Below are 11,675 nucleotides of genomic sequence, written 5' to 3'. Positions count from 1 at the left end.
AGTCCGTCTTCAAAGTCTTTCCCACATCCAGGAGAGTTCCGGTGTGGAAAAGCCCCAAAGAGGGTTACCACCCAGACTGCTGCGTACCTAGAATGTAGCACAGGGGTGGATCGGTGAAGGTTTGGGCTGCAATATCATGGCATTCCCTAGGCCCACTACTTGTCCTAGATGAGCACGTCACTGCCAAGGACTACCGAACCAGTCAAAAGAACCATGTTCACCCAGTGGTTCAAGCATTGTACCCTGAAGGTCGTGCTGTGTATCGGGATGATAATGCACCAATACACCCGGCAAGACTGGTGAACGTGAAAGTGAAGCTGAACATCTCCCATGGTCTGCACAATCACCAGATTTGAATATTATTGAGCAACTTTGGAGTGTTTTGGAGGAATCAGTTAAAAATTTCCCTCCACCAGCATCATGTAGTGACCTGGCCACTGTTCTGCAAGAGGAATGTTTGAAAATACCTCTGGCCACTGTGCAGGACTTACATCTGTCATTCCCAAGACAGATTGATGCTGTATTAGCTGCAAAAGGAAGCCCTAAACTGTACTAATAAACTATTGTGGTCTAAATGTTTTCGTTTCGTTATCCAACCCCTGTACATATGCACCAATATTATTATTTTTTACCATAAGACTGGAGTAAGAAACTGCAATCATCTATGTCTTTTTATTAGGTGACTGCAGGGGGCGCTGCGAGGGCTGCTTTGGAGGTGTAGTTTTTAAGTGTTTGTAGGAAGATGCTAAAAGTACTTAAAGAGTTATCATGTGTAAAGCAACCAATACTACAGGTGAGTAAAATGAATGTGCTTTCTTCTGTGATCTATTCATTTAAGAATTTCAAGACAGAATAATAATAATGATAATAATAATAATCCATGGGTGATTTTCAAGAGCTGGTATGTCTCTGTAATGTGTATTGTGTAGCAGCAAGCCTCTCCGGGGGCTAGATATCAACACTGATCTCAAAGCCGTGCTGATGTGACCACGGGCTGCTGCGTGGGCGTCTGCTGACCGGCCGCTCGGCTGCGTCTCTCCGAGAGAAGCGGGGTTTTGAGTCGAGCCTGGCCCGACCGGGTCAAACGATCTCCGGATCTGTGAAGAAACGGCACCGCATCCCTCTCTGGGGAGCTAAGGTAACCCTAAACTCATCGAATGTCACGCAATAACGGTGCTATACTCGTTATGGAACTGGATCACTTAGCGATACTGACAGCAGCGTTAAAAATTATCAAGGAGTGGGCCTATCAGTTCCTCTTGGAAAGCTAATTAAATATCGTGAAATTAAATGATATGCCGATGCATTTGTATATCTCCATGTCACCTGAGAATCCACAGTCAGCCAGTAAGTTATTCAGCTGCTGTAACTTAATGGATGCCTCTGAATGACAGTCAAAATCATACAGAAGCTACTACATTATGCAGTAACTCTTGCCTCAAGAGTCTTGCCTCAAAAGGAAGTGAGAAAATTTGCGATCTGGGGAGAATAATTAGCATCTTCTCCATGTGGTCTCGTGGATTTTTTTTGCAGGTACCCCGATTTCCCAGTGTGGAGGACCTGGTATTCTTTATTGGCCCTCAGTGTATGCGCTCATGCCCTGTGGTGGACTGGCATCCCATCCAGGCATCCCATCCAGGCATCCCATCCAGGCATCCCATCCAGGCATCCCCTGCCTCGTGCTCTATGCTTCCCGGGATCGGCTCCAGGCTCATCGTGACTCTGCACAGAATAAGCAGTTAGGGGAAATTAATGGATTTTTATTTTTAAACCTGCAACAACTTAGTTCCTACTGCAGGACAAACTTCCTGTTCTTGCACTTGTTATGTACTTTATTTTAACTTTACTTGCTCTTTTATCTTCAGCTGTTCTTCTGCTTCTGGATTAATATATATATATATGTGTGTGTGTATATAGATAGATAGATAGATAGATAGATAGATAGATAGATAGATAGATAGATAGATAGATAGATAGATAGATAGATAGATGGATGGATGGATGGATGGATGGATGGATGGATGGATGGATGGATGGATGTCTTATTCATTTCCTCAGGGAATGTCTCGTAGCTCAATCTCTCAGTAAGAAATTCTGCTAATGATAAAAATAATAATAGCAACAATGGAGAGAAAGCAAGAATCATACAAGCCCATTTGGATCTGAGGCATCTCTGGAGAGCTGTGTGACCTTTATGTACAGCTCATTACCATGAGCAATGGTGAGGGTGATGCTTTCAGTGCAGAGTGAATTTCAGTGAATTTGAAAAATGACATTACATGTTCCAATCATTTCCAATATGGCTTGTCCACACAACACGTGACACAGAGGACCGGATTAGGGGTCCTGTTTAATGCTTACAATCATGGGTGTGCACATTAATGCTGAATCCCATGCTATGGAAGTAAGAGTGAATTATGCCTCCTCTGTGCTTAATTAGAGCCTGATGACACTTTTTGAAACTTAGCAGATGCTCTCGTTTAGGCAATAAATGAAAGCTGACAGGGGCAATTATGGTGAATGGTGTCTCTGAAGAGCTGAACAGCGGGGGCCTCCTCTCGGGATTTCACAAACAGGCATCTTCTGGTCGACTTTCCCAAAAGTTCGGTTTCTTAACCTCTGTTGGCTCCGTGAGTCACGAGTGAATCAGTATTCATGCACCCATGCACTGACGTTGGGTGAAAGCCTTCCTGCATCACACCTTTGTGCTTTTAAGGTCTAACAAGCTGGCATGTTCACTCGGCTTTGCAGATTATTGTCAGTCATCATTTTTATGCTAATTTGAAGGCAGGATTACACATGCATAATTATAAATAATTACAAGACATGGTAGCTTTACTAAAAGCTGTTGCATAAAAAGCACAAATATAGTTAAACAGTATATTTATGACGTATAGCTTAATTGAAATTACAGACTCATTTGACTTATTAGGTATTAGTGTCCTCGTTCTGTGAATTAATTCATTAATATGTTAATCCCGTGGAGTTCACATTCTCTTGCCTCCTCAGGTGGTCGGCTGTTGTCGTTCTTGCTCAGGCTTCGGATAATTATTGCAGCCATCTGCCCAAACACGTCTAGCAGATGGAAATTTCTATGTGCCTAAAAGTTTAAAGCAACAGTCTTTTGGAACCAGACTTGTTCTATGCGAAGGTATTCTGGTTGAGATTGAAAGGTGATTTCAATGTGCGTGAAGGGTGGATGGATGGATGGATGGATGGATGATGGATGGATGGATGGATGGATGACTGGTAAATAGTGGTAACAGTGCCCCTAGTAGAGTCCTTGACCCATCCTCCCCCACCTAGATGTGACTGGTACAGTGTCTGACTGGTAACCATGGTTTCGGGTTTTAACCCAGAGTCTCGCTGTTCATGTGACCATGACTAAGGTACTAGAATCCCTACTTGTTCCCATTGAGCTCTGTCATTGCCATAGAATTCAATCACCACCACTATTTGTTAGGAAGTAACATGGTAGACAAATGCTTGTCAGCAGCGGCACCTCTGGGTAACCCACCTGAAACTGAGCAGGTTTTGGTCTGGCCAGTACTTCGGTGGGTGACCAGCTCAAAAAGCCGCATTGGTGCTGGAAGAGCTGTTAGTGGTTCCAACAGGGGAGCCCATCCTGGGATCTATACTGATCCCAGTGCAGTGATGGGGACACTATGCTGTGTCAATGGTGCTGTCTTTCAGATGAGATGTAAAACCAAGGTTCTGACCCTCTGAAGGAAAACGGTCCAGGGTCTTCTTTTGAAAGAGTCAGGGTGGTACAGAAATCACCCACTTTGTCCCTTTCAAATCTGTCCTCCTAATCATCCCCAATATCAAACTGGTGGATTCTCTCCTGCCCAGTCACCACCTTAGCTACTACGTGGTGAATGTACTGGTGCAGAATGGCTTCCATTGCATCATCCAGGTGGGGGCTACACAGTGGGGGGGGTAGTTGAAGTGGCTCCTCATTGGTCTTGTAAAGTGCCTTGGGTGTTTTAAAAAGCGTTATATAATACTGTTCATTCACATACACCGTAATGTAAAGAAGATCTCACTAGAAACGGAATCGGGCGCCATCTAAGTAACAGCCAGGAACCATTTCATCACGTGAAAACTAACTAGCAACACAGTGATTTATCTGACACAGGTTCATCACGTCAGAGAGAGACAGAGTTGACTGGCGGCTCACAAAATTCATCTAACATAGGGAACCTTTACACAGGCTTATCAGTCAGTGCCATATTTGAAAGAACAATATGCAATCATATATTAGATATTAAAATGCATCATTAACTTGTTAAAAGAAAGTCGTAAATGGCAGCGGGAGGGGGGCGCATGTGGGGGTTGCTCTGCTTGGTGTCCCTCCCCCCCCCAGGATGTGCCCAAATGTCCCAAATGTCCATATGTTAATCCGGGCCAATGGGGGACACTTCAGCTTGGAAACTGTATAATATTCAATAGGACTGCTAAACAGTTCGAGTAGCATCATATCCTGACTGATGTCAACATACCAGAAAAAAGCCTGTCAGCCCGCGTGAGACCTCAAAGCTCATACAACCGCCTCTTACAAATTCAAGCTAAAAAAAAAAAAATCTAAAACCATGCACTGTATAATTGATTTTCACAGGAAACACCCTACAACTTGAACCCAGTAACATTGCAGCTATAATTTTCCCATTATGAAGTGGCACATTTAGTCTGCCAGAGATGCATCCTTCACTGCTCTGTGAAGGCAAGCTGCCGCTAGTTAAAGATTGAAATCCAGAAAGCGCAGGTGATGATCTTGTTCTGGGATGGTCCGGTTCTGAGACAAGGCGATCTTGAGAAAACTCACTCAGACATTGACATTATACAATGAATATTACATGCTATTGCATGTAGGCTAGTGGTAGAAAAGGATTCGGCTTTTGATAGTTTGTTTGTTGACGTTTGCTTTTAAAAGTCTACGCCCATGTAACCTTACAAGGATGCAAAGATATGAGGGAGCAGGAGGAAAATACAGCAGGAAATATGGTTGGAAACAACACAGGCGAAATGACGCTAAGCGCCAATTAAAATATTTCAAAATAAGGTATTGCAATCAAGAGCAAAGAAAACCTTCAAGCGTGCTTTTCAGGAGAAAATTACACCATTTTTAAAGCTGCATGTTACCAAAATATCAGAACTTTATTTAGCTTGGCGTCAGTTTTTCAGAGCACTCTGATCAGACAAGAGGTCCTACAGCAGAACACGAGATGGGAGATGGGTTTCTGTCATCATGGTGCCACACACTCAAGTTCAAAAGAGAGGGAATCTTCAAATAAATTAGCACTTTGTTTATTCACATCAAAGAGCCTGTTCTGCTCTGCCATGATACCATGAGTAGTTACCCAACATCAACACGTGTGATATGCTGACATCTGCCCGGCAAAGCACCAATAATGTTATTTTATGAATAATCTCTTTGAGGAAGTCAGTGAAAAAGCCACGTTCAGCAACTCCTGGATGGTAAAATAAAAAATATGCTATGTCTTGTTTTTTGCAAGGAAAACACAGTTTGTTTTGAAATTCAACCTGTAACCTCAATCATGAATACTGCATATTTTCAATAACCATTTAAACAGAATGACTGTTTCCTGTTTAAATTTTCAGTTTAGCTCAATGAAAAGTCAATGTAAGTAGATGTTAGAAGGGGCCCTGGCCCTAGCTGAAAGCTGATTGGCCCCCGTAGTGCCCCCTCCCCTGTCATTCACCAATACAAAACATATAATTGGCTAATGGCCCCTCTACATAAATTATACCCCTCATGTCCTCCACCTCAAAAGAAATCCTTGAATAGTCCTTGGTAGAAATGGACAATACTTTGTTAGAGTAAGTTGTTCTTTGGATAGAATTGTAAGCAATATTTCAACCCAAACGTAAAAATCAGGAGTCTCTGTTGCAAACCCCCCCGTCAGGAGCATGATCTACAGATGATGGAAGACATGCATACTGAGAACGATCTAATGTCTCATCCTCGTGGTTTCTGTGATGTCAGCCATGCAGCTGACATCAGCAAGCATCACACTTAGACTCTGTGGGTCACGTTTGCATCTTGTTCCCTTGTCTGATGCCTCATTTACCAAACATGTCAGTCATTTGTCGGTTCAGGTCAAATCAGCTTCCGAAGTGCTGTATCCGTGCCAGGCGTCACAGTGACGGGTGATCAAGTAAAGTGTTTAAAAACCTATTATTCTGTAATTGTGTTTTTTTGTGTTTCATTGCATCTTTTTTTGTGTTTGTATTTAAGCGCAATTTCACTGCGCGCTTATACATGGATGTGTTGACAACAAAAAACGTTTGAGTCTTGATATAAAACATGGTAGCGTTAATTGCTGAATCTGAATTACTAACTGTCAGTAGATGACGGGAGCTGTAGAGTCAAATGCATGCACGGGATTGGCGATTTTTGTTCCAGGACGTGTGTATCTTCAGTTTGCCTGAGGCGGTGATGTTGATGAACGCGACAGTGTCACCCAACCAGCAACCAGCCCCACCCCTCCACCTCCTCATAACCATGTCGGAACAGCATGAACCACCTGTCCGCATGACAATAAAAAGGACGTTAACTTCTGTGACGCCTTTCACGTCGTACTAACTGCAAACACACTCCGCACGTAACACCGAGTAAGCAGCTCGATAAACTCAGCCGCACATTAATAACCAATAACAAATAAAGAAGGCTTTGGCCACCGTTACGCTGTCGTTAAACTATTTAATGGACCCCTAACTGACATCACGGAATTGTCCTCTAATCATTCCGGAACTTCTGTAAAATCCCTTTACATGGAGAGCACTAATAGTGATGTGTTAATTCGTGTCTCCGTGCTGTAGAACAGATGTGCCGATTTAGTGTAATTGCTGCGCTCTTACCGGTGGGACAGGAGCATCATCTCTTGCCGTCAGGGACGCCGGAGCTGGGCTCTGTCACATCTCCTCGAGGCTTCGGCAGTGGAGGAAACACCAGTATGGTTATTATACGACACAACACACGCCATTTACTTATCTTTGTTTTTGCAATAAAAAAATCAAATAAACGCAAACATTTTTATAGCTCTAGTTGATATATAATTCTTCGTGTATGACAATACAAAACATCAACAGAGCCAAGTGTTATGTCTCCAAAAGACTCATAAGCATAGCAGCCAACACTCCCCTTAATTGGGTGGAGACCTCAGCCCCTCCCCCCTCCCACCAACATTCAATGCAAAGTTATTATCTTGCTCATAGGTTGGCCTGTACATTAGTACCATACAAAAAAATTCACAAGAACTTCTCATTCATTTTTATAACCACAAGCAACTAATTGAGTGGTTGATGTGTTATATGCCGTTTCATTTCAGTTTTGTGGTACGATTATCCGCAGCATTACGCTTTTGTTGTGCGAAGTATTCCAAACGTCCGTTTGTGTCGCTTTCACGCCAGTGAGACCGTTTCCTCCGCTGTCGGAGATTCTTTTCGGCAGTTTACATTGATCTGAGCCGACGGCTGCGGCAGGAATATCTTGGAAATTGACTCGTGTTCCATTAAACAAGGTGCACAGCTGCTGCCTGATCTTCCTGGCTCCGGGCGAGCCTCTTGCGAGGTGCGCAGAGCACCATTGAGAAAAGGTGAGGAGGGTTAATCTCTCACTGTGCTCAGAAATGAAGCTCAGCTAGATATGCCCCGGGGCTACTCACTACCGAAATAAAACTCTGGCCTTTACTCCTTAGCTATTTTATGTGGGGATAATTTCTTGATGATATATTAAAAAAAAAATAACGCAAACAGAAAATTCATAATTAATGACTCCTGGTGCTTAAATAAACAACGATGAATTGTTTTTTTTTGCCAGCAGAAATCATATATCATGTTATGCCTCTGTGAGACTCCAGCAGCTGCATGTACAGGACATTATGTTGACAATGACACGAAGCTACACCCAATGTAAATGCTGCCAGTCTCCCAGAGCAACAAACGCCTATCTGGAGGTCATAAAACCCGCAGGAACTCATCAGAACTACAGCTCAGTTCAGTGAACTGGCAGACACCTATTCAGATTTAATCATCTGCTCAAGAGGATAACGGGAAACCCCCCCTGAGGGTTCGATCTCACTTTATTCAACCTGTCCCCATATTACGAGCCCAGGTCCATAGCCACCACGCCACCTGGTGGTTGGGCAGAGAAGCAACATATCCTCTCATAGAAAACTGCAGGAGACCCAAACATGCAAATCATGCTGCGCTCTCGATGGTTTGGTTTGCTCACTTGTGTAATTGTAATCTGGGGTCTGAATATTTGGACAAAGGCAGGGCAAAATGCTGACTTTTGGTTCCCTTATACTGCATGCAGGAACAAGACGGTAGTTTTTCTTTTTCTTTCACTTGCTCTGAAACATTTTTGTAACAGTTTTAATTTCTGATAAATATGTTTACCTTGAACGGTCGTTTTTTTTTAACACCGATTATTGTGTTTAATGTCAAGCTATTTGTGTTTTTTTTTTCGTCTCTAGTCTCACAGGAATAAATCACAGTTGGAGACGGAGATAGGCAGTGCCGATGCGTTCCTGACCAGCGCGCTCCCCGGGGAAGCTGACGCACAGTCTGGTCGACTTCTGTCGGGCGTCTCGCTCCGGAACACAGGAGCGAGAGAGTTCCCCAGGGGAAGTGTGCTGCTCCTGGGCTGGGGAACACGTGACCAGCCTCTATGTTCCCTGGTGTTGAAATTCCCTCCACAGGAAAGCACATTTCATTCTGTTTCTGTTATACTAGCTTTTAAAAGTGAATTTGTGCTTTTTAATTTTAACATATACTTGGGCACATTGAGTGCACAATTAATAATTCTCCATTAATTTGTAGGAAATGTAAATACAACATTTCGTGGATTTATCGACCATCCATCCTGAACAGTAAACCTCTTGTCTTGAGATGATTCAGAGTCACATCATTATCAATACTAGTGAAACAACATGTTCTTTTTTTTCGGGGGGGGGGGGGGGGGTGGGAGGTGGTAAAGCCCTCCAGGGCACCTATGGCTGCTTGTGCGTCGAGGTCTCCAGTGACATGCCAGACACCCAAGGAGAGAGAGGCGTCTCATTCTAGAAGTCGTCGCTCGCCCCCCCCTCGGAGCGAGCCAAGGACTGTGTAGCTACCACTGTCGACGCTGTGCATGGTGCGATCGCCACAATGTGAATTCGCAGCGAGGATAAATGACACACTTGTTAACAAATATTAAGAGAGCTGTTCCCAGAGAAGATGTACTGTTGTTGACCGGCGTTTGCTGTTTGGATGAGTGCCGGATGTTTGCAATAAACTCTGACAAACAAACAGTCTAGTCTCCCAACTATCCCCCACCGGTAGTTTTACCTCTCACCGCCCATGAAAGCTGCCGCAGGAGGGCGTCAGGTGGACCTGCAGGTCGACCCGGGTCCCGTAATCAGTTCCATCATCGGGGGCGCTCTCAGCTGTGGATCATCTCCACAGCACTGCATTAGCGCCTAGGTGCTTCGAAGAGAAATGCTAATTGTGGAGATGGTCTGGATCACTGCTATAAAACAGGCCTGCTAATGCATTCGAAGGCCCTTCTAACCTGCTCCGGCAGAGTTTACCCTCTACTCATATTCATTCCAATGGCCTTTTTTGGTGCTACTTAGCTGTTTACCAAAAACAGAACGAACATTAAACTCACCACTTAAGGGCTCCATCATTCAGGTGGGTCGCAGTCATTTGAGTTTACGAGTGCTTGTTTTTCAAAAGATGGAACGGCCATGACTAAAAATTCCTGTCCTACTATATTTATTATGTATGATAAATTATCCCCATATATACTGTATAAATATAGAGTAAATAATGTATTTATGTTAGGTAGTCAACGAAAATTTATCTAGGTACTAAGTGTGTATTTGTTCAGAAAACCAAGCAAAATTTTACATTTGATCACATGGAAACAGTAACATGATGAAAACAAAAAAAATTCTGTTCTCCAAAAAGTTACTGACACCTTGTTGGATGACCTCTCACCAGGGGCACCTAAACTATATCTTTCAATTAATTAACAGCAGGTCTGTCAATCACTTCATAAAATATGTCTGCAAATACATTTTATATAAGCTCAAGCTGGTTGTAAGCCACACCACTGATAAATAATCACTGTAAACTGCTCTTTAACTTAAACATCCTCGCTTAGTTACTATCTGAACTCTTCATGATGTTACATAGTCACATGCAATGTTACTAATGAGGTGTTATGCAACAGAATGGTTATGTAGGTGATAATATTGTAATTTTTTTATTTTGTTAATTTATTTGTATGTTCAGGTTCATGTATAACCTCCACTGCAATATAGACACTGTGTCTATTCCAGTTAATTCGCTTTGTGTCCAGGGCCTGATAAATGAACAGGCTTCTAGGCTGCAGTCTAGGGGCCCAGAGTGATCAAGAGGCATCTATTGACGATCTAGCTTTTTTTTTTTAATTATTGTTTTTTTAGAAGTTATCCCTTATTGGTCATGTATTTGTTTGCGAGCTGGTGATTGGTTAAAACCAGGGGAGTTTTCTAGCCTTTGAAAAGATCAGGGGCTTGTCTTTTTTTTCGTTTTGAAGGAAGATTGGCATCGGGGCTAAAATACTGCAGGCTGCAGCCCCCAAATGACTGGACCTATTGACACATATAGTTAAAACTGAATGGGGAGATCAATTCTAAAAGCATCTCTTTTTTGGCACTCTTGCTATACTATTTAGTGTTTTCTGGTATGTGTATGCGAGGTCTGTTTCCTATGTAAAATGGATTTCGTAAGCGGGATCAATGCGTTTTCTGCCAGGGAAGCATGGAGACAAGCATTCAGACTTGTTTTATATTCTTTCGGAATTTGCCCCTCCCTTTAAAGTTATTTATGGTAAACATGACACGCACTGGATCAGAGTGCAATGTTTTAAGGTTGTTTTTATTTACTGAGGTCTCTGTTGAACTCTTTCTGGTTGCTGGTTTCTCGTGGCCGATGTGAGAGTGTAAGTTTGCCAGTTTGCTGACCTTCTGATGTGATTGCTCTCGTTTGATACAGCGTCACATTCTCTTTGACTTCGTAGAAGTTATTTTATAGTTAATATTTAATACTTTTATAGGTAATTGCTGTATCGTTTTGAGGACTGAGGGCAGAAGAGGGACCCATGGATTATGTGTCTAAGGGGTCCCTGAACTCGTTAATCCACCTCGGTTTGCGTGTTGTGCTTTAAGTGCCTTTGTTAAAACAAAAAATCGAACACGATCCAGAGCCCATAGTGGGTTGAGTTATCTGACCCATAAACACAAACACCTTAAAAATCTATGAAGTGAAATAGAAATGTCATGTAAAACATGTAACAAGTCTAAACCTCAATCGATAATGTTGATAGTATTTGCATGGTAAACATCAAGACAAAATAGATAAATAGGTTAATTGGGTTATTTACATTTATACATAAATAAGTTAGGGTGGCATGGTGGTGCAGTGGTTAGCACTGTTGCCTCACACTTCTGGGACCCGGGTTCAAGTCTCCGCCTGGGTCACATGTGTGTGGAGTTTGCATGTTCTCCCCATGTCGTCGTGGGGTTTCCTCCGGGTACTTGGGTTTTTCCCTGTGGTCCAATGACATGCTGAGGCTAATTGGAGTTACTAAATTGCCTGTTGGTGTGCATGTGTGAGTGAAT

This window comes from Brienomyrus brachyistius, chromosome 4 (assembly GCF_023856365.1).
Source record: "Brienomyrus brachyistius isolate T26 chromosome 4, BBRACH_0.4, whole genome shotgun sequence".
Lineage (NCBI taxonomy): Eukaryota > Metazoa > Chordata > Actinopteri > Osteoglossiformes > Mormyridae > Brienomyrus > Brienomyrus brachyistius.
Note: the sequence above shows the minus strand (reverse complement) of the source record.